At 34.8% G+C, this 24,274-nt stretch overlaps 1 pseudogene; it reads left to right on the top strand.

Annotated features, from left to right (window-relative positions):
• The first annotated feature begins 7,489 nt into the window (after nucleotides 1-7,489).
• On the top strand, nucleotides 7,490-8,857 carry LOC137726943 (protein EXORDIUM-like 2; annotated as a pseudogene).
• The last annotated feature ends 15,417 nt before the right edge of the window (nucleotides 8,858-24,274 follow it).

Genomic DNA, 24,274 nt, shown 5'->3' with positions numbered 1-24,274 from the left:
TTTCTCAAAGATGAAAGGGTTTCGCATAAAGCAAGAAAGTGTGCAGGGCATATTTGCATATTGTGTTGAAGGTCCCTTAAATGTTGCAAAACCTCTTCTTTGGCATTCCTCAGTCCAGTCTTTATTGCTCGGGCACTCCTACTAGAGTTAGGACTTTAAACCCAGTCTTCTTTTTCTTTTTTCTTTTTTTTGGTATTTTATTCACTCTTGATCTTAATCACACATGAACCTTGATTCTTGGAATATTACGAATCTTATCAACATTCATCCTTATCCTTAAACAATTTTACTCATACTAAGACTCAGTCGAATCTAACCTAACTCCCTAAGAGTTGTACACTTATTAGGATTCGGCCATCCCACCTTGGGTTGGACTCCATCTTAGAAACATGACCTGGGCCGAAGATCTTTACTTTGTGTCAAGCCCATAGCTACATTTAGCCCAAGCCCAATATTTTGGGTCCAAACAGGTTATGGGGAAGGGCAATCGGCCCAATCTCCCTCAAACAATTGATTATAAGCCCATAGCTACATTCAACCCAATCTCCCTCGAATGATTGATTGTAAGCCTAATTATCACGAAGCAATTCGTGACACTATCAACAGAAGGGTCCTTGTCAACTAAAATCCATAAAACACCAAGAAAAGTTATCGGGAAGGGCAATCAATGTTATTGCTTTTATTGATAATGAGCTCATTATGCAACGTTTTCATGACATGAAAGCTAGTTAACAACAATTGTAACTTGTTTGTATTAATGAATTATGAACGACGTTAAAATCGTCTATCTACTATCTAAAATGATTCGGTTGTCTAATTTTTTTTTTTTTAACCTTTTACTCTTTTAAATTTTGTCTTCCTCTCTATAATTCCTGACTTAACCACTATATAAACAAATAATGTACAAAAATATTCCTAATAAAAAGGAAATCACAATATTACCCAATATTACAATAAATACAATAATTGACTCACGTATGTCAACGGAAAAAAGTTCACTGGGTCGAAATTTTTTTTCCGATTCCTATTATGCAATGCGTGCATGTCCTTTACCCTCTTTATTCTTGGTCAAACTTATTATCAATGGCAGTGTGCTGGTAGGTTTAGGTCATTGCGACCGTTATGCCTTTGAGCACACTCATCGCTGTCCAAGTAGCCAGCACCATACAAACTTGAAACATTTGCGCTCCAATTCCATAAACCTCATGACCTTCACATACAGCAGCCGGCGCATATTCGGCTGTGAGCTAGCATGGTTCATGTGTTAATAAAATACCTTAGACAGCATTCATATGCATAATACATGCACCCTCTCCAGTCTCCTATCCACGATAATGAATTACATGGCATTAGTACACTACCATGATTACGTTTTGTGTTAATAAAATAAAGGCATATGTAAAATTTTTTTTATTCACATATTCTTATTTTATCGACAAAAAACATTAAATGACGATAATATTTCCGTTTCATGTATATTGTTCTTTTAATCTACACGTGAAGAATTAACTAGTACTACTAGATTGCTTCAGCGCCTGACAATGCGCAGATTGTCATAATTAGCACCGACCATTCTCCACTCACCACTGTCGCCGGGTGCGTGGAACTTTCCGTCTTTCCGACCCATGATATGTAGTATTGTTCGTCAAACGCTGTACAATACATACTCCATTTTAGTTTCCAAGGTTCTTCACCTCTACGCTACTACTAGTTTAACAGCTTAGTCATCTTCTACCATTATAATTTCAAATTTTACTAAGTTTGCTAAGAAATTGAAATTATAATTTCAAATTTTACTTTCTGATCATTTTTCAATACACTTATTAGCACATTAAAAACAAGTGAAATTCAGACTCAGACTATATACTAAAATTGATTGGTGAATACATCGGACATATAAATTTGGTGCATGTATCAAGCAACAACCAACTCAAGCAAAGATGGAGGCAGAAATCATTTCAGAATGGGAACTTTTTTTTAACGATAGAATCTATATACTAAATTCATTTAAACTACGGAGAATGAAGAGATTGAACTCGGAATACAGTGAGTTGAAAATGAATGACATATTTATCATGGCAATCCACTATTTACGACATAAACGGGAACTGCGGACAATGAGATAAGGTTAAAAAAAATCAACAAACTAACAAACATAAAACTAAAGTGTTTTAGTGATATATATTTGCATATGTTGTAAGCATAAATAAGAGACTTTTCAGTACTACGACGATCAATTCATTATATGTGTAAAATATATCAAGTCCATCTCTATGTAGGACATCTAGTCTTTCTTAAAGACGTTGTGTTGAGAAAATCTCACCTTTGTTCAATTTTCTTGGAGTTTGATCCCATTTATTTGACGGACCGCAAGTTTTTATTTTAACCCTAAGCAATCCTCCTTGACAATAAATAAGATTAAAATTGATGAAATTTGTGTAGAAATGAGATTTTCTCAACACATCAACATCAAGAGCATACACACTAAATATTAGTTTAGGGGCAAATGACCTTGTACTAAAGTTGGATAGTTTTACCGAAAACAAGCAGATTACCTCGTTAGAGATTAAAGATGGATAATTAGAAGGAAACCCTAATTGTGTGATTAATAACTAGCATGCGAAGGAATCTAAAATCACCACTAACACAGGAGCATTTTTTTCTCACCACCATTTAGTGTGATATATGTTCACCACTGTATTTATCACCGTTAGATGAATTTGAATTTTGAGATGCATGTAGTGGATAGGCACAAATCTCAAAATTTAAACTCATCTAATGATGATAAATAGGATGGTGAGTATACACCAAATAAATGGTGGTGAGCAAAAATGCACTTATCACTAAACAGTTGCCATATATATAGAACCACCACATCCTTAATTAATTGTGTCATTCCTATGTTCCACGCCGACCAACCCACAGGAAAGCTTAAATCTTATTAATCACCTAATCTATTGATGCTTGTCATTTAAGTAATTTGTTGATAATCAGAAGTGGGACGTGCATAATATAAAAGTACTATTGAAATTATAATTAGAAGTGAGACGTGCATAATATGAGTAGTACATCATGTGTTTTTATATAAGTAGTAAAAATTTTTAATATTTAAGTTATTAACTTTTTAACACACATATCTTACTATTTGTATAGTAACACATAATGTACCATCTCGTTTTTCGGTCACACTAAAAAATATCTCTTAATTTAGTATCTTACCAATTAAATATACGTGACAAGTGTTAGAATTTCGTCAAATGTTGAGGATAAACACGAAGGGGAAAATGACGGGAAGGTGTAGTCAATCTCAAAACCAAAACCAAAACCAAAACATATGATCTGTATACAATGCTCATCGAAATTGAAACCCTAGGTGCTGTGCTGCCTTTTAATTCATCCCAATCAATAAAGTAAGCTTAATCCCCACGCGACTGCATTTAAAAACATACCAATCACTCACTCTCTCTACCCACCTGTCCCTGAGTTTTATAGCTTGTGTACGTCCCCTCCATCCTGTGTATGAATACACATCTCTCTCGGGCATTTTCACAAGAGAAATGTTTAAGAAGTCTTGTGGAACTTTTCATAGATTCTCATACACTTTAAATTTTTAACATAATATTTTATAAGAAATTATTATGAAAATAATTTGGGTTAACTTTATTTTAATAAAAGATCACACAATAACTTTATTTAATAAAAAAAAAAACCTTAAATTTTAATGAAAAACTCATACATTTTAATAAAAATAACAAAGAACTTAAATTTTAATAAAAAAGACATAATTTTAATATCAAAAAAATTTTAAAAAAAATTGTCGCGCCAATCCGCACATCCTCGCACAAACTGCTTATGAAACTTTCTACATTATTTATGAAACTTAACAGTACTACATTGCTTATGAAACTTACTATACTGTCACTGTTTATGAAACTTTATGGTATTACATTGTTTATGAAACATAACGGTACTATTTATAAAACTTACCACTGTTTATGAAACTTAACGATATTACACTGTTTATGAAACTTAACAATACTTCATTGTTTATGAAATTTAACGGTACTACATTGTTTATGAAACATAACGGTACTATTTATAAAACTTACCATTGTTTATGAAACTTAACGGTATTACACTATTTATGAAATTTAACGGTATTACACTATTTATGAAACTTACTTCACTATTTAAGAAACTTAACGATACTACACTGTTTATGAAACATAACGGTACTATTTATAAAACTTACCATGGTTTATGAAACTTAACGGCATTACAATGCTTATGAAACTTAATGGTGCTACAATGCTTATGAAACTTAACGGTGCTACAATGTTTATGAAACTTAATGGTACTACACTGTTTATGAAATTTAGCGGTACTACATTCTTCTCTCCCTTCTTCTTGAATTTTCTTGGCACATTCTCACCTTCTAAACACATTTTCTTCTTCAAATTTTCTACCATACTCATCAAATTTTCTCTATATCTGTTCAATTTCTTAACTTTCAACACCAACTACTGAATTTTCTTCTATTATTCACCCATATGCAGTTTCCTCTTCTCCTCCACCTACAATTTTGATGCGAGAATTACTTGACACTCAAATTAAACCCTCGTTTGACAATTGTAGTAGAATGGATAAGTGAGGGATCGTTCTAGACCGGGGATTAGGAGGGCTTGCTAAAACCTTCTAAATTGACTTAAAAACATAAAAACTAAATTAAAATACTCTTAACAAGACTACTATGACTCAGAAAGGCTTTGAAAAACTCAAATTGTCTAAAACAATGAAATTGACTCAAATAGAAGCTAGAACTTGATTTAGACGAATTTGCAATTGTTTATGACTCCACAAGCTTAAAGATACAAAAATAAAACAAATACGAATGATTAAGACTTAACAAAATAGGGGGGGAATTGTGGTTGGACGATATTAAATTAAAAAGACAGAATATAATTAAAGGCAAAATGTAAATATGAATGTGATAAAAAAATATGGATGATGGAATAGCCAAGGGGTTCTTCTCCACACATGTTACACTTGCAAACAAAATTGATTCTCAGTTGGTCTTTCGATAAGTTGTGAAACTCAATGCTCCAAGTTAATTAGATCCGCTTAGATTAACTTTCAGATTTCCCTAAATTTGTTGGATTGAATGGAATACGCATTACAACCAAATTATTCTTAATCAAAGTCCCTAACTATGGAATACGCATGATAGAGACATTCAACAAAGATCATTAAGTTCAACGGAAATCATAAACATCGATGAGGCATTCGTTACTATGGAATACGCATGAAACTTATGCCAAGAATTCGTTTAACGCGATTATAAGCAACCTCCACTACTTGTGAATATAAGTTCATAGCGATTAGGTGAAATTCACTTATATTCTAGCGTCATATTTATGCATGAAAATTAAGCTTGCAATCTCAATGAACATACATAAATAAGTTATCAATCAAATAGTTAAACGAATTGAATCCACAACTTATGAAATTCCAACCAAACGTAATCAATTCAAATTGCAAATATAAACATAGTTTCGAATCACCCCCTAGCTAAAGGGGGTTTAGTTCCTCATAACTTTGAAATCAAAGAAACACCTAAACATTCCAACAACTCAAACTGAATTGTATGAACGTTTAGGCACTCTTCTCTTCCATTACAAAACAAAGAAAATTGAATTTAAACATTGAAATCAAAGAAACACCTAAACATTCCAACAACTCAAACTTGAATTGTATGAACGTTTAGGCACTCTTCTCTTCTTCGTTGTTGTAGCACAAGGTCTAAGGTGAGCTTTGGGGATTATGTGAAGTGTTTTGGAGGGATGGGAAGTGGTTGGATAGTGGCTGCAATGAAGGAGAAAAACTGCACAGAAAATGGAAGGGGAATTGCGGCAATGGATGTGTATTTGTGTTGTGTGAAGTGTTGTGAATGGAAATATGAGATATGAATTGAATGGGGAGTGAATGAATGAATGCTAGGGTATTTATAGGGGTAGTGGAGGGAACATATGGCTGTTTGTTTAAGCATTTGTGTGGAGGAATGATGGAAAAACAGCTAGGACACATGTGAAAACTTGGAATTGCACAAGGGAAGCAAAGGGAACCCACGGCAATTAGAGTTTGTTTGATGATGATGCATGTGATAGGTGGGAACAAAGGGGGAAACATGGCACAAGGGGGCTTGAATGAATGATTGAATGTGCATGTGGATTTAAAGAATGAGTGGTGGTGTAATGATGAAGTGAATGCATGTGGAATTAAAAGGAGGAAAGCTGAAATTGTGAAGGGAAGGCACGGCAATGTTTGGAATGTGGAGAAAAGGGTGCATGTGGTTGTAATGTTTGTTGGTTAAAGATGCATGTGGATGTATTATACAATGGGAAAGTATGTGATTGAATTAAAGGATGCAAAGTGAATGAATCATGAATCATTGTGGATGAAAGGTGGAAGTGCATGTGTTGATGACTAGGTTAGTGGGTGGAAATCTGAAAATGGCATATAGGAATGGGAGCTCACGGTTTGAATGTGTAAAGTGTGTGTGAATGCATGTGAAGATGCAATAAATAATGCATGTAGGGTTAGGAGATAATGAAGAATGAGTGGTGGAAATGATGAAGTAGGAAGGTGGAAATGCATGTGAGATGTTTGGAAAGGAATAAAGAATGAATGGTGGAAATGTGAGTGAATGATGTGCATGTGTGAGAATGCATGTGGAATTAAGAGGAGTATGGAAGTGAAATAAATGAATGATATGTTAAGTGATAAGTGAATGATATGTGGTGAGTGATAAGTGAATGGTTTGATAAGTAATAAATGAACTAGTTTAAAGGGCTAGGGTTTAAGTACATAGAATGGGCCTAAAATAGGTTGGTTTGTATGGCATAATGTGATTGTGGATTGGGCTAGAGTTTAAGTACATGAAATGGACCCAAATTGCTCCTCCTTGCATGGCAAGGAATGGTGTTTGTGTTAAGCCCATGGCAAGGTGTTATGTGATTGGGTTAGGGCCATTGTTTTGTGTCTTCAAGTGTATACAAGGCCTTCAAATTCGTCCATCCTCTTGGCTCCATGGATAAGCTATCCAATCCATGCCCAAAAATGCTCCAAATGGCCTCAAAATGCACTTTTATGCTCCCTAGGCCCTTAGAACCTGAAAACACACAAAAGAAGCATAAAGGACTAAAATAACGAGAGAAACATAACGTAAATGCACGAGAACAAGCCATTTAAGTCGCATGAATATGCTCCTATCAAATTTAACCTTCTCCCTTTGCAAAATAAAAAAAAATTAACGCAAATGAAACCAATTAAATCGAATACACCCACAGATATGAGCTCAGATCGTATCCCCGCTTCATGTCCTTCAATTCAGAAGCATCTTAAGTCTTCAATCATCTCAATATCCGTGTTGACTTAAAAACCCTGAATTTTAGTTACCATACAATTTCCGAAGCATCTCACGGCACCAGCTATGTGGATGGAAATTGCTGGGAACATTGCATTCGTCTCAATGGTGCATCATGTAAATCAAAATTGTAGGTATAAAAGGTAGTGGCTTCGCAAATAAAGTTGCATAAGGTACTCTTCAGTGCTTCATATGTCCATAATATATAATATGCAGTAGGGTGTGTATGTGTGTGTGTGTGTGTATATATATTGTACAAATATATAAAGGTGTGTGTTGTAAAATAGATATTGGAGCAGCTATGATTGGAGTTGCTTCAGGCAAAGCAATTTTTAGACCCCAGTTGATGAGTACTGGAAAAAGAAGCTGCCAGAAGATGCAGCAGCAAAGGAGACTGCACGCGCGTTTAATAAGTTTTTTTTTATTTTTTTTCTTCTCTTTCCCTTATCATTAAATAAAGTTATTAGATGGCTTTTGGTTAAAATTCAAAGTTTTTTCATTAGTTTTCCTTATTTTATAATGTTGGCACATGAATTATGCCAAAAACATAAGGTGGCGGAAAGTCCATGGAGAGTCCCACTTTTGAGAGAGTCTCCTTAGCATTTCTCTTTTCACAAACACCTACAGTCATATAACTCACCAAGTCACTTAACACAAGCTAAAACTCCAATCGCCAATGGTTTCTACTTCCTATTTGGCGAGACATTTTTTTATGTGTCACAGTGTAGTACACCACGTGTCACTATACAAGTGGTGAGAAACTTGTGTTAAAAAATTAACAATTTTTCAAATAAAACTTCCCTCCACTTATATAATGATGCGTGATGTACCACCCGTGTTCTGTGCACAAGGAAAAATTTCTCCTATTTGGCCATTTGGGTCACATTTTTTCTTACCCTTTCCATTTTCCACAGCCCTTACACAACCATCATACGTAAGCTGTCAGTTTAGTACAACAACAACCACCGGTGCTCAAGTACCACAAAGGTCCACTCCTGAAAGTGAACTATACCATCAATATCGTATGGTAAAATAAGTTCTGCCCCATCCAACGGTCCATATTAGTTGACTTTTTTTTCAATCTTTGAGCTCCGGCCATCACATCTCACAGCCATTGGTCTCATCATGGTGGCAACTATTAGAAAATATAGAGGAGGCTGATCGACCCCCACCGTAAGGATTTAAATCCTCGAAAAACTTACTCTTTCAGAAAAAACATTCATAGATCAAAAACTCATGGCTCCAGTAACCAAAGCATCAAAAGGCTGAAACGCAAATTAATGTCGTTTCGACTGACGCTAACATGGCAGTTGACGGTTCTATAGGAGCTGTTGTAACTCCAAGGCATTAGGCAACTAAGGGAGAAAGATGGGCAAACTGGCTTAAGCTTGGGCGAGTAACACAGCGAGCCAGAGTCCAAGTCAGTGCACGTAGTGTTGGAAATGTGCCCAAAACCCAATCATATGATGATACTTTATGGACATTTCACATGTTAAACTAAACTAGTTTAATGTAAGGGCAAATATTATTATTTAAAGCCATCTCATTAGTTTAATGCAAGGGCAAATATTATTATTTAAAGCCATCTCATTATATGTTATACGCTTGAACGATAAGTCCAATGAATATGTAATTAGGAGAATGTGATCTAAAGAAGTTAGATTCATGAGACCATTATCTTTCGTACACATATCTTAAACGTTCTTGATCATATAAGATTGTCAATTGGGTAGTGATGATCCGTTAAGATCAGTACATTTTATGTCTTTTCTCCAGGCGAGTGACTTGTCTCAAGTCATTGGCATGTTTGGCACGAAGACGAGTATGTAGGTGCTCAATAGAGAATGAGTCCACTGAAGGTGCTCAATAGAGAATGAGTCAATTGAAGGTAATCAACAAGGAGTTCTCATACTCATGTCACTTAAGAGCTCTTAGTTGAGATAATGCAAAATAGTCCTTTAACTTGATGGCATCATAGTTATCTTGTGGTTAGGTCATTGATCTTTGACTGTGTTAAGGGCACTCATCAAAAGGCATCCATAGCGTAGTTGGGGTTAAGCTACTTAACCACAAAGGCAGGTGAATGCGTAACAAGGGATCTCTAACATTCAAGCCATTGAGGGAGAATAATCTATAATATGATTAAGAATCTCTTACCAGTGTATGAATGAGATTTAGTAAGTCGTTCCAAATCAGATTAGTAATCATATAAGTAAGAGAATTTCATTAGATAGTAGACATGAATAAACTATCAAACCAAACAATGTGATCAAGAGCATTGTATTAGAGAAATACCGTTTTGCATTTGTAATCCAAAACTAAATAGGTTCTCCAACCTCTTATGATTAGCTTACGTAGCCATGACATATTGATAGGTGTCACTCATAACTTGTGGAAGCCCTGAAGATGTATAATCACTAAAGGGAGAATTGAAAGTAAGTTTTAATTCACAGTCGATTGGAAAGAGCTCTAATCACCTACTGCCTCGCTAAAAGGAACCTAATGGGTGATACACTGTGTAAGGTAATTATTGAAGGAAAAATGAAGATGATTAAGGACAACTACATAGTTTAATTGTATATGGCAAGGATTAATTTAAAGTTAATTAATTGAAGAAGAAAGGTTCATTTAAGCCTTAAATTAATTTCGGGTTTTGGGGCCCAAAATGAGTTTGACATTGAGTTTAAGCTTATGACAACTAATACAAAATGGAAATTAACCTAGACACACTAAGCAAAACCAGCCATAGATAGAGGGAAGGAGATGGTGGACTTATTACAAGTTCACCACTCATTTCCACTCATTTGGAAGTACTATAAGGGCAACTTATAGCTCCATACCTCATTAGGGTTTTTTTTTTAAGAAGCAAAGAAAGAAAACACAAAACTCTCTCCTTCCTCTAGAAGGTTGGCCACCATGGGCTAGCAATCTTTGCTTCGTCACCCATCTTCTTCCTTCACCATCCTTGGTGTCGGAACTTAGAGGTCTCCAACTTAGGGGACTTTTGGAGAATCATTCAAGAATCCAAATCCAAGAATCCAAGGAGACTACAAGATGAAGATGAAGGCCATGGACTCAAAGAGGAATGAAGGCCCTCTCATAGATGATTAGCCTTTGCTCATGGAAAGAGGAACTCCAATCGTATAAAGAATCTTACCTCTTTTGTGATTAAAATTGAGTCTTGGTTCACCACCACTAGTAGGCTTTGAAGTTCATGGTTTAAGTTTTGTTTTAAAGTGCATACTAACATACATCCGACGTTTAATTTTTAAATGCATGCAATATGTTGCTTAATGAACTTAGTTTTTCACAAATTTTCCGTCACGTGGTCGTTTCACTAGCCGATTTACAGGCCGTTGATGTCTCCGTTAGTTCCTCCAAACGACTAGGTGGGGATCAATGGAATGGTGATTAGTTTGGCTACGGGTTTGGCAGGAGCCGTGACGAACGTATTTGACGACGGGAATTTTCAAGGAACAAAAGAAGTGCATTTGGAGGCAGTGAGCAAGTGCACGAGTATATTTGGCAAAGGGGCTTACCTGAGTTACCCTCAAGAAGTTGTTTTAGACAAAATGACATAAGCTAGCTACCATGAATTTGAGGTACATGGACACAAATATTTGCTCCCGACTATGTGGGACCCATGGACCTCCACATGTAACACACTCATTTGAGAAATGGTGCCTACGTGTGCACGTCATTGGAATACTACATGAAATTGTGACAATTACGCTAAAAAATATTTTGTTGGAAAATAAAATTATTTGTAACTTTGTACACTACACATATTTTAGAGGTTGTTTGATAAATATTAAATAATTTTGTTGTCACTCGGAAAAATTGAAGTAAAAGTAAGCGAGAAATATCTCATTAGTATTTTTGTTAGAATCGCTAAGTACTTGTAAGTCCTTCTCTAATAAACATTAAAGCATTGGTAAGTTATTTTCCATAAAACACTAACAAGTGTTTTCTTTTAACCTATCACCATTAAAGCATCTTCGAACACGCGAGTTAGGATTAACAGTTTCGAAATCAAAATTAACCAAACAAAAATGAACTTTTCATCGAAATGTGAACCCATCTAATCTAAAAGACCAAACCACCTTCGTAGTACGAATGATTTCGGACCAGACAATTTTTGGGCCTCAACGACCTAGAACCCGCCCGAAAATTGCTTGGCCTTACCAACAAGATACAATTCGATTTGGGCTTACCAAAAGAAGACGATCATCAAATAAGAATTGGGCTTACCAACAAAATACAATTCGATTTGGGCTTAAGAATAAAATCCAATTCCAATTGGGCTTACAAACAGTTACAATAATAAAGATCCAAAACTTGATGAGCACCCTCACCATAACATCCCGATCAGTCCTTCTTTAAAAGACATATCACTAGATAAACATCTTAAACAAGAGTCGTTGGATTAAAATGGGCGGGCAAGATAAGACTAATTTAATTACAATCGGGTCAAGGAAACCCGAATTGCAAACCCAGAAAGTCGAAGACCTAGTAATATGATCCACTGCAACTATAACCGAGTTCACTTTTTCTTCAATTTAATTTGATTCCGAGAGAAGTCGACACATGCCGCTGTTGGAACCAAAATCGCAAATCATGATCCCACAACCACCATGGTCGAACCACCAAGAGATATCAACAGAGAACAAGAGAACATGGAAGTCGTCGGGTTCAAAATTTCAACTGCATTGGACGTAGTATGTTTTTTATTCCTAATGTAATTAGGAGTGACAAATAATTAATAGTGTGTGGAATAACTACATGATATGCAAATTCCACTATTCAAATTAGGTATTAATAAGCAAGTGCATTTAATAGTTACTAAACTGTATATAGTATTATGTATATACAAGAGCGGTCAAGCGCTAACCAGTTAATATTTTAATACGAAACTAACCACTTGTTTAGACTTATTGACCAATATTTCTCAAAACCTGAATGACCTCAATTTTAGTTTATCATTGAAAGATCATTCCTGCAAAATTTTACTGAAATCATAAGCTGATGGTTATGTAATTGTTACATGAGAAATGGCTCACGATAGAGTTGTCGATAAACAATGAAATATTCACAAAAATAAATTACAGAATTAAATGATTTTCAATTTGGATGAACTTTTTCATTGATGATCTAGTAGTGATATCAAAAACACTAACGGTTTGGATCATAGATTACATTGTGAAGCGGACTCAAATGAATTTGTGTGTGTGCGCGCGCGTGTGTGTATTTATATTTGCCTAATATATATGTATTTTTAAAATTATTGTCACTTAAGTTGGTCGATTTCAATTGAATTAATACTTTAACCCAACCCTTTGTAAAATGGGTGATCATACTTTTACTCAAAAATAAATTTTAAGTAACTAGATCTCTAAACCTTCGGTAAATTCACTAAAATGTCCACCCTTTAGCATTTCCAATTTAGAAAACAAAACAACCATTTCGGGAAGTAGAGGCACATTTGATGCAAAACTAGCAAAAGAACACCTTAAACTTTTCAGAGTTCAATGTTGAATAATTATGTTGGTAGATGGGCTCTGTAATTCTGCGGTGGTGGGCTTGTCCATGTTTAACCTTATTCATTCCCACAATTTCTAGGCGTGGAAGAAAAAGGGCGGATTATCTTCTTTTTTAATTTCTCTTCTATTTCATTTTCTCTTATTTGAACAGGTACGACTAAATCACATCAATATTTTATAATTAATTTTTAATAGAAACAATATAACAAAAAATAAAATGGGAGATAAGGGTATGAGAATAGGAGAGGACATAATCCTATTCCACCAAAAAAAAAAAAAAAAAAAAATCTAGACTGGATTTTTGAACTTTTGTCGCATGTTTGAATGAAACTTGAAACCACCAGGAAAAGTGATTTCCAGACTATTTTCTCCTTTTTGCTCTTTCTTTTAACTACATAACAAAAAAAAAAATTAAAAGAGAATAAAGAAATACAATAAAAAAAACAAGAGAAAAAAAAAATTTATACACAAAAAACGAAAGTATAAAAATCACTATATATTCATATGACTATAATAATTAAAATTTTAATTTAATTGCCAAACTCATCATTTTACCCTTACAGACTAAAACTTTTGACATGAATTTACTTTTCTACTGTTATTATATAATTGCTGGAATGGTATGGTCTGTTGGTTGTCAACCTACTTGAAATTAGGATGGTCCTTCCATCCTGAATTGTAATAATTTGCATAAGAGTTAATCCTAGGCCTCTGAAAGTTATTCGTCATGTTGAAATGTTCCTCCGCAAGCTCAGGATAACAACTTTTGTGAGGGAAACTTAGAATGTCATGAGTGGGCATGCTACGAAAGAACACAATGAATTGTCGGGAGGTGACGGTCGATGTACAGATACGACCATCTGCTCTCAAAAGTATGTCAAACTTGGCGTCAAATTTCTCGAATTTGTTTTTCATCTTTTTCATCTGTGCTAACATGCTGGAAGATCCTACTGACATCTCAAAACCTTTTCTGTGAATTCTCGGCTGCCCATTGTTGAGATCATGTAGCCATCATATCAAATAATTCAAACGCCCCTAGCTGATTCAGATGACAAATATCCTCCAGCTGATGCATTGACATATGACTTTTTTAGATGTAGTATTAAGCCCGTTGAAAAATCTATTCGTCTATGTGTCTGTGTCAATGTCGGCATATGGACATTTCATGTACATCTTTGTGTATCTTTCTAATGCCTCGTGAAACTTCTCGTTTGGCCACTATGAGAATGTCATAATCTCTCTCTTGTAATTCAATATCTTGGAAGCACGATAGTATTTGTTCAAAAACTTTGTATACAATTGATCCCAGTAGTGATGCTATTAGCTAGGTGGGTGAATAGCCATGTTTACGCCTTCTCCTTCACAGTGAATGGGTAAAAGACGAAGCTTGATAGCTTCAGCCGAAAACCTCTCATCAAAATATTCTTGCATCTCATAAAAAATTTTGTAACGTGTATATTGGCATCCTCATTTGGCAGCCCATGAAAAGGCGGTAAAATTTCAAGCATGTAGTGCTTGATCTCGAAAGCTTTGCCTTCTTCCTGTTCTGAATACACAATACAGCTCGGGACATCATTGGCACGGGCCTCTTGTGATTGTCTGTGTGGCCGACATGTTGGTGGTATTGCCAAGGCCATTGGTTCCTTGCTGTCCGCATAATCAGTAAATAGGTAATGCAGAAAAGTCCTCTGAAGGGAGGGTCCCACGTCAAATTCCTTTCCCGTAGCGTTCGTCGTAGTGTACTTCAAGTTCGAGGTCTAACTGTGCAAGCTGTGCAGTTTGTAATCTGGTAGTAGCCATGCACAGATTGTACCTGCTGCAAAAACGAGATTAAAAAAACTATTTACAGAAATAATTAACCAAGAATATGATAAACAAAAATTATCTATAAAAAAAAATCTCCAACAGTGACGCCAATTTCTTGATGGGTTTTTACCACACATGCAAAATGGGTAAAAACACTTAAAATACTTGGAAGAGAAACAAGTTACTTTTAGTATAAATGTTCATACAAGGTCGTTCTCTACATAGATTATTATAAAGAATTTATATTTAAAACCAATTAACTAACTAATTTAGCATTTCAAATATGTATAAAGTATTAACATTCTTTTTGAACAAGAGGAGACACAGTGTGGACAAATAAAAAAAACAAGAGGAAACAAAATAGGATTCCTTTGTATACTTTATATTTAGAAGGGGTATATCTCTGACATTTATAGTCATCGTTTCAAGTAAAAACTAACCAAGATATTTTCTATAATTACAACTCATATAAACAAAAATCATTTAATATGGTAGAAGATGATATTCGGGATAAAAACATGGATAGAAAATATTTTGATTGGAGAATTCTCAATTTTTATCTTACAACGAAGGTCGATATTGGGGCTTGATCAATATTGATACTGCGACATCCCACATCGCCCAGGGGTGTGATCCTTATATGTATATTTCCATCCCTACCTAGCACGAGGCCTTTTGGGAGCTCACTGGTTTCGGGTTCCGTAGGAACTCCAAAGTTAAGCGAGAAGGGGGCTAGAACAATCCCATGATGGGTGACCCACTGGGAAGTTGCTTGTGAGTTCCCAAAAACAAAACCGTGAGGGAATGGTAAGCCCAAAGCGGACAATATCGTGCTACGGTGGAGTCGGGCTCGGGTTGTGGTAGGGCCCGGGCGGGGATGTGACAATTTGGTATCAGAGCCTAACCCTGGCCACGTGTGTGTCGACGAGGACGTCGGGCCCCTAAGAGGGGTGGATTGTGACATCCCACATCACCCAGGGTGTGATCCTTATATGTATATTTTCATCCCTACCTAGCACGAGGCCTTTTGGGAACTCACTGGCTTCGGGTTCCGTAGGAACTCCGAAGTTAAGCGAGAAGGGGGCTAGAGCAATCCCATGATGAGTGACCCACTGGGAAGTTGCTCGTGAGTTCCCAAAAACAAAACCGTGAGGGAATGGTAAGCCCAAAGTGAACAATATCGTGCTACGGTGGAGTCGGGCTCGGGTTGTGGTGGCGCCCGGGCCAGGATGTGATAGATACTGACACTAACATTAATAAATATATTAAGACTAGGGTTAGTAAGTATCAAATAAATGATAAAATCAATAATGAGGGCCTGAAGTTAGAGATAATTCCAATTTATCTACTTTTATTCGTTTGGGGAGGGGGGGTGAAGAGACGTTTGTATTCAGCTACAAAATTTATTTTGTACACTGCAAGAAGTTCCCTTTTTTTATTGGGAGTTTTAGGTATTGGTTTATATGGTTCCAATGAACCAACATCAATTTTTGAAACATCAACTAATCAATCGTATCATGTAACACTGGAAATAATATTCTATATTGTATTTATATGTTTCTACCACTTATCTACTACCTCACTTTTCATCTTTGAAGTGTCGTTTCTATTTGTTGGAGGACTTTTAGGTCGAGGTGGACTTGGGCTTTGAGAACGTCCTCTTGTGTCTCTTGGTGCGGATTCGTAACAAGTCCCGGAATATCTAGAAAGAATTAGCTTGTCTTAGGAATACCCCAGTAACATCAGCAGCTCGAAGATGACATGATTGATCAAGAAAATGACTTGCTCAAGTGAAGCATGGTGTGGAAGTTAGAAAATTATCAGTTTAACATGAGAGAGAAAGGGTTTGCATGGTTGCATGGCATTGTGGGCTGGGTAATTTGGGCTTTCCTAGAGTGATAGCAAGGCTTCTAATGGCTAAGATGTTTAATGGAAGGTTGTGGGAATTATTAAAGTTGCATGAATGGCGATGCTTGAGGCTTGAAGTATGCTTTTGGACTAAATGGAAATCTCTAGGCTTGTCTAGGTGGTTTTCTCTCCTTGCGTTTCTTCTATCTCCCTCTGTGTTACTTCTGTGTGTTCTCTCCCTTCATCTGTGTTACCACCCTTTAATGGTTTTTCCCTCCTTATGTAAGTGAAGGGTTAATCTCTAGGCTTCAAATGAATCTCTCTTTGTGGCTTGGTCTTCCTTTCCTTTCTCCTTAGCCCTCATATTATTCCCATTTTTGGTGTAAGGTAGCTACATTGTTGAAACTTGCAGTTTGCTTCTTCTCGAGGCGCGACTTTCCGCATGTGCTACTTCCGGTAGCACGCCTCATGGCTTTTGCACGTTGGTTGTCTGTGCAAGCTGGAAAGGGAAAGTCAACATTAAATGCCTGACATGCTGGGCTTAGCATGCATTTAATGCATGAATCTAGTTTATTCCTAACTAAGGGGGTTTGCTTGCCAGGGAAAGGGGTAAACTATGCTAGTTCTCCCACAATGTTGACTGCATGAAATGTAATGGGTATGGGCTTTGATCTTTTGCCCCGAATGTGTGACTTGGGCTTAGCATGAATATTGACTAGCATGAGGAAGCAAGGTGTGAACATCTGGCTTAATCACCGTGACATGACATGTTTGTGAATATATTTCTCATCGATCCCGCACCTTGGCATGTGTTTGGCTTGAATGTAGGCATGACAATTGGGCCTTGAGACTTGGTTGGATTGGTATGTGACATTTTTAGGCCCCAACACTATTTTTACTAGTAAAATATAACTTGATACATTTAAGGTGTCTTTGTAAAAGTTTGGGTAAATTACACTTTACCCTCTTGAGTTTTGGTGCAATTACAACCTCATACAACATCTTTAAAACATTTCAACCTCATACACAAACTTATATTTTGTTACAATTTCATACATCAATTAGTTAAACCGTTAATTTGACTGTTAAGTGATGACGTGGCAAATGGATGACTCACATATTTGATGTCGGGGCATATAAAAATAATTGATTATCAAAAAACAATTTAAACAAATAATTAAATTAAAAGAAAATAAAAATGGGCCCACCCCTCTTCTCCCACATGAGCAAAGGACCTCCATCTCCTTCATTCTCCACCGCCACCACCCATCCCATACAACCTCCATGTCAATCCTCCCCCTCCCTAAAATCCATTCCCAAATCTTCTAAATTTCTTCTGATTCTTCGTTTTCCCCAAATGTCCTAAATTTTTTTCTCAGTTTTCGCTGTCAATCCGAAGAAAAAAAAAAAACCCCAGAAAATTTCCTGGAACCGAAGTTGAGTTTGTGTCTGAAATAGCTTCCTTTTTCGACTGGCTCATAAGAAGGGGTCGAGATCGAGAGCTCTCTGTGCTCATGCCCTTAATCTTAGGTGCAGTTGCCTCCTCTTCGACACTTGATTGGAAGACCTAGATGGAGAAAACTCGAAAAGACAAACCCCACAGGAAGGAATCGTCCTCATTAACGCATGCCAGTGAACGAAGGATATTCAGATCTGGAATCGCTGCTGCAGGGCTGGGTGGCAAGAATGGTCAGCCGCCGATGTCAAAGGTGTCAATTCACGCCATGCCATGTGCCAAGATTTGGGAATCATATTTGTTTTCAAATTATTGGTCGTGTAAATTTCAACTTTGATGATGGTGATGCAGAAAGAAGAAGATGGCTGGTTGTGTTGCAGAAAAGGAATAGATGAAGATGGAGGCTTTGCTCAGGTGGGAGAAGAGGGGTGGGCCCCATTTTTGTTTTGTTTTAATTTAAATTTGTATTAAATTGTTTTTTATAATTAATTATTTTTATATGCCATGTCGTCAAATAGGTGGGGTCATGCATTTGCCATATCGTTACTTAACGGTTTAATTAACGGATATATGAAATTGCAAAAAAATATAAGTTTGTGTATGAGAGTGAAATTTTTAAAAACGTTGTATGAGGTTACAATTACATCCAAACTCAAGAATGTGAAATGTAATTTACCCAAAAAATTTTGCAAAACAGTTTTTCGTTTTTCAGATACAAAATAAGAATACTTCTGAAATCATCCCATTCATTCCCATATGCCAAAGACAACGTTGGCCTGTTACATCAAACTTTTATGGTTTTGATCTTCCCTAATCCAATGGCAACTTTTGGTAAAAATTATTACAAAGAATATTTAAAGTTTAATAAAAATATTTGAGGTATGAATAATTTTGTCTTGAAATGGAAATGGGGGATTCTGTTTCTCCCACGCGCAAGTTGCGCCAAAAAGAAGAGAGGAGGGAATAAAAGTACAATGACCCACTTGACCTGCCCACCGCACACAATCTTTTCACACATTTGCATTTTCCACAGCATCCAAATCCAATTGTATTTATTTATTTATATATCCTTATTTTCCGTGGGTTCATGTTCATCCGCAGTGACTCAGTGAATTAAAGCATAAAGGGTATATAAATTAGTTAGTTTACAAATGCAAAGTCAAAAGGAAGATTATAATTTCATTTTAACACTGCATAGTCCGAAAGAGATTTAGTATGCTATGAACGAGGGAGATTTTTCGTTGATTTTGCTTTATTTGTAATCGAAAAGTTTTAGATTTGATTATTTTTTATAGCGTATTAAATGAAATTATTACTGCTAGTCCAGTATGAGACATAACCCACCCTCTCACCCTTTAATCTAAATAATAAAGTATGTATTGGAAAAAAAATATATATCTAGCTCACTTCAAAAATAAATAAAGAAAATATCATTTGTTAAAAAACAAAAAAAAAAAAAAAAAAAAAAAGAACAAACAAGATTTAAAACATGTGTTTTTGCCAATTTAGGACGGTTGTTATCCTAAACCCATTATAATGTTTAGTAACTTTCCATATTTACTTCCTTTTCACATGTTAAGTAAACAGATTTCTAGCCACTTAGTATAACGATTTGGGGGTATTTCTTTGTACTTGTTATTCTCAACCCATTATTATGTTTAGTAACTTTCCATATTTACTTCTTTTTAACATGTTAAGTAAAATGATTTGTAGTCATTTAGTACTACGGTCTAGTGTTATTCCTCTTCACTTATAAGTGATAGGTCTTAGGTTTGATTCTCGCGTAAAAGTGAATTTGAACTACATTATTGCTAGCTCATTGTAAGGCTTAACTCACATCCTCCCCTTAGTGTAAATACTATCTTTGTTTCAAAAAAAAAAAAATGTAAAATGATTTGCAGAGGACCCTATTGGCAATGGTAAAGTTTATTACATTATTCAAAACAAAAAAAGAAATAAATATAATATGGTGTCAAAGTAATGAACATACATGCATATACATTTATTTTCTTTGTTCTTACTATATCTTTATATATAAAGCCAACAACCCCTTTTGAAGTCACAAGTTTCACCAAAAATATTTAGATAAAAATGCACCGAAAACAAAAAAAATATTCAAAAGCAACCCAAAATAATGCATCAAATAATGTAGGGGTATTTTATTTATTTTAACAGTGTTTTTTTTTAATAATTAATTCTTTTTGTACATTTTTTTTAATTAGTACCTCACAATAGGTTAGCAATAATGTGTTTCAATCAGTAGTTCATTAAATATTATTTTCTCTATTTTCAAACACGTTCAAAACATCTTAAGAGGTGTGTAACGTCAGTTATAAAAAAAGTCTTTCGCATGCGCATAATAATGTAATTAAATTAGTTGTCAAATGATTTTTTTTTTTTTGAACAAACGATATTATCTACATTAAGGGGGTAGGGTTAGCCTCAAAATGGATTAGCAATAATATGATTTAATCAATTGTTTAATAGAATGTAGATGAAAATTGAAAGACTGATTTTATCATGTGAATTCAGTTGTTTTATAGCATGATCTAAGATTATTCATTTACTTCAAATATTTGACTTTCCTTTTGTCAATTCATGCATATAAATACATTTAAAACATGTAAGTCGCACGTAACACACAGTGATTAAAAAAATGCCTTCTGTGAGCGCATGCATGAAGGCTAGTAGTTTAATAATTAAAATAGAGTGGGAGCAATTTTGCTCACCACTACAACTATGGTGTATGCTCACTATACATCTAATCATTTAACATGTATCATTTCACCTAATTCTAGTTAAATTTCACATTAAATGTTAGTTTTTCAATTTTGAAAAAAAAAAACCAAGGTTAAATGAAAAGACACGTGGCAGATAATTAGTATACGGTGAGCATACACTATAGTTTACAGTGGTGAGCAAAAATGCTTCCATAAAGAGTCCAAAGGATTCATGCCACGGTCTAAAACTTTAGCATGAGCATTTTTACCCACCATCATAATTATAGTGTATGCTTAGTATACATCTAATCATTTGTCATGTGTAATTTCAACTAATTCTAGTTAACTTTCACATTAAATGTTACTTTTCAATTTTGAAAAAATAATTAACCAAGATTAAGTGATACATGACAAATTATTACATGTATAGTGAACATCACATAAGGTTTAGAGTGATGAGCAAAAATGCTCCCAACTTTAACGATGGTTTCATTTGTCCGAAGAAAATATCCTCTAATAAAATATTATTATTATTATTCCCTTTCGCTTGTGGAGGAGCCTCAATTTAGCGGTGAGTCTGGTGACTTTCATTTATTCATTAGACTTTTTGTACCCTAGTTGAACAAGAGGATTGAAGACATGAAGAAAAAAAAAAATAGAAAATCAATAAAAATTTCTCAGACAACTTTATTTAACATTAAGAGCACATTTTCTTAATTCAAAATCTTCATAAAGTGTGACTTTTTTTTTTTTTTCCTCCATATAATCACAGGCGAAGCTACATAAGGACCGAGAGAAGTGGCCTCTCCTCCCCTCATCGGAAATAAAGCCGATTTTGTCAGTTAACCTTAGAGTCAGCGACAATCCCTCTTAATATTTTCTCTCTCTTCCTTTTTTTAATTCTCCTATCTTCAAATTATATTCATCCTTTGACTATGGTTACTCTTTTCCTTTGAAAAAAAAAAAAAAAAAGAAAAAAAAAAAGAGCCTTCATGGTTATGATCACTCTTTCGTTCTGTTGAGGAGAGCCTTTGTAATGCTTACGGTTTACGAATCAACGATCGGGAGTTGTTGTTGAGAGTTGAGGTAGTGATTTTGTTTTTCTTTTGGTTTGTGTGTAGAACAAATGACTTTGAAAAGGAAGTTCGATGTTTGTTAGAGGTGATTTATAATAGTGCTTCTTTGTTGACTATGGCAAGATCATTAGAGGGGGTGCGGTCTTTCCCATGATGTCATTATGGTGGTTTTACAACTTTTATGGTTTAGTATCGTGAGTATTATCTTTCATAATGGATAGATGTGGGTTCTCTATGGTCGAGGAATTGTATTTTATTCCTAAGGAAATTATAATGCTTCTTTTGGCATGTGTGACATTTTAGTTACGTTTTGCATGCATGTTTTATTTACATTGTTGATTGTTACTTGATAAATTTTATTAGTTTTAAAAAGTTAACACAACATGTTAGTTAATAAATTTGGCTTGATTAGTAATGGACGCAATTTAATTAAGCCATTTCTTTGCTAGAGTGGAACACAGTGTTGACAATGTCACCAAGAAGGCTTTTTGAATCCACACTAGTCAATGTAACGCTAAAATGACCATTTAAGTATTACGATTTAATTTTATTCCTCTTTATTAGTAAGAGAGAGGTCTTATGTTTGATTCTCACCAAAAGCAAAATTGAACTACATTATTGATAGCCCATTGTGAGTCTTAGCCTACTCGCTCACCCCTTAGTGCACATAATATCGTTTATTAAAAAAAAAAACACACAAGTAAAAATTATTTAAATATTATTAGATCAAGTTCATCACCATTGAATTTGAAAATTAGTTTTCTCGGTCTGTACTGATTAAACACAACTTCTTCTCGGACCGATCGATTTGTTTGGATGATTTTTTTTTTTTTTTTTTTAACAAACGATATTATCTATACTAAAGGGGAGGGAGTAGACTAAATTTCACAATAGACTAGCAATAATGTGATTCAAATTCACCTTTGGAGAGAATCAAACCTAAGATCTCTCAGTTACAAGTGAAGAAGAATACCACTAAACCATAGTACTTAAGTGGTCATTTTAGCATTACATTGACTAGTGTGGATTCAAAAGGATTTGGATCCCATCCGGATCCAAAATGTAGATCCTAAGGATCCTCACATTTTAGTCATTCATCATGTATCGTGCGGTCATAAATCATTTGAATTTTTTTATTTAATATTAAACACAAATAGTACATGACGAAAACTGACAGTACGATATACGAGAAACGGTTAGAATATGAAAATCCCTATGATCCTCTTCCGATTCAAAAAGCTTTCTTGGATGATTATTTTATCTATATTTGAGCATAAATAACCACACTTAGAAATAAATGGTCACGTGCCATTAGTTCGAGGACATTTTGATCAACGTAGATGGGTCCCCGAAACATCAATAAAAATATTCATAATCATTATGTCAAATTTTCTAATGAAAGTCACTTCTATTATTATTTAAGCATATTAAAAAAATTGAAGATTACCTTGACAAGAAAAAAATTGATGACCTAAGTGAAAGACCTCAAAAGTTTAGGAGGCATATATGAATTTAGCCCATAAGTTAAATTTATATTCCATGAGCAATTCGTAAAATCTATGTATGATCTATAACAACCCTAAAGTTAGTAGGCAATCCATGATAATTGGTGCATGGTCAAATTGAAAAATACTTAAGTTTGGACACTCGACACATGATGGCACTCTTTACTTGTACTTCGTATATATATAAACGACTATCAGCTATTAATATATATGATATTCTGATACAGGTGATACGTAAAGGCTATAATAAATACTCATAATTTTATACCTATGAAATTCCTATTTACTAGGTCTACAACATCTCATCTTAATTTAATTGGAAAATGATTCTACGATAAACGAACACGATTACAGGATCTTTAAGATTCCTAGAAAAATGATCCGGCGAGAATCATTTTCCAATTTAATCCATGTTAGCCCATGATAGTGGGTCCTATTGCAATTTAATCTAGTAGTGTTACACAAAATTAGTGAATGATTTTTACACATAAAAATGTCACAATAAGAGAAATTTTCTAGTAGTAGTAGCAGCTATTTACAGAAGAATCGTCAACAAACTTGGCCTTCCGAAAAGATAGAACACAAAACAAATTTAACTCTTCATCTGAGTTTCCCCAGTTGTTCTACCTCCATTTACTGCAAACCCAAAACAGATTTAACTTGTTCCTGGAAAAAATAAATACAAAAAAAGAGAAGGATATTGACCGAAGCAAAAGAAACCAGTCAAATTATTTTGCAGAGTAAGGAAAAAAAAAGAAAAAGAAAAAAGAAAAAAAAGATAGCATTGGAACCTGCGGGTTGAAAATTGAATCACTCTTTTAAGTGTGGTCAATATTTTTCAAGTTGGAAAATGCAACATTTTCTTCAACAGTGTTGAAAAAAATCAGAAAATATCATAAA

The sequence above is a fragment of the Pyrus communis genome, chromosome 15, assembly GCF_041283825.1.
Source record: "Pyrus communis isolate YQ-2024b chromosome 15, ASM4128382v1, whole genome shotgun sequence".
NCBI lineage: Eukaryota > Viridiplantae > Streptophyta > Magnoliopsida > Rosales > Rosaceae > Pyrus > Pyrus communis.
This window is presented reverse-complemented; position numbering and strand designations above follow the sequence as displayed.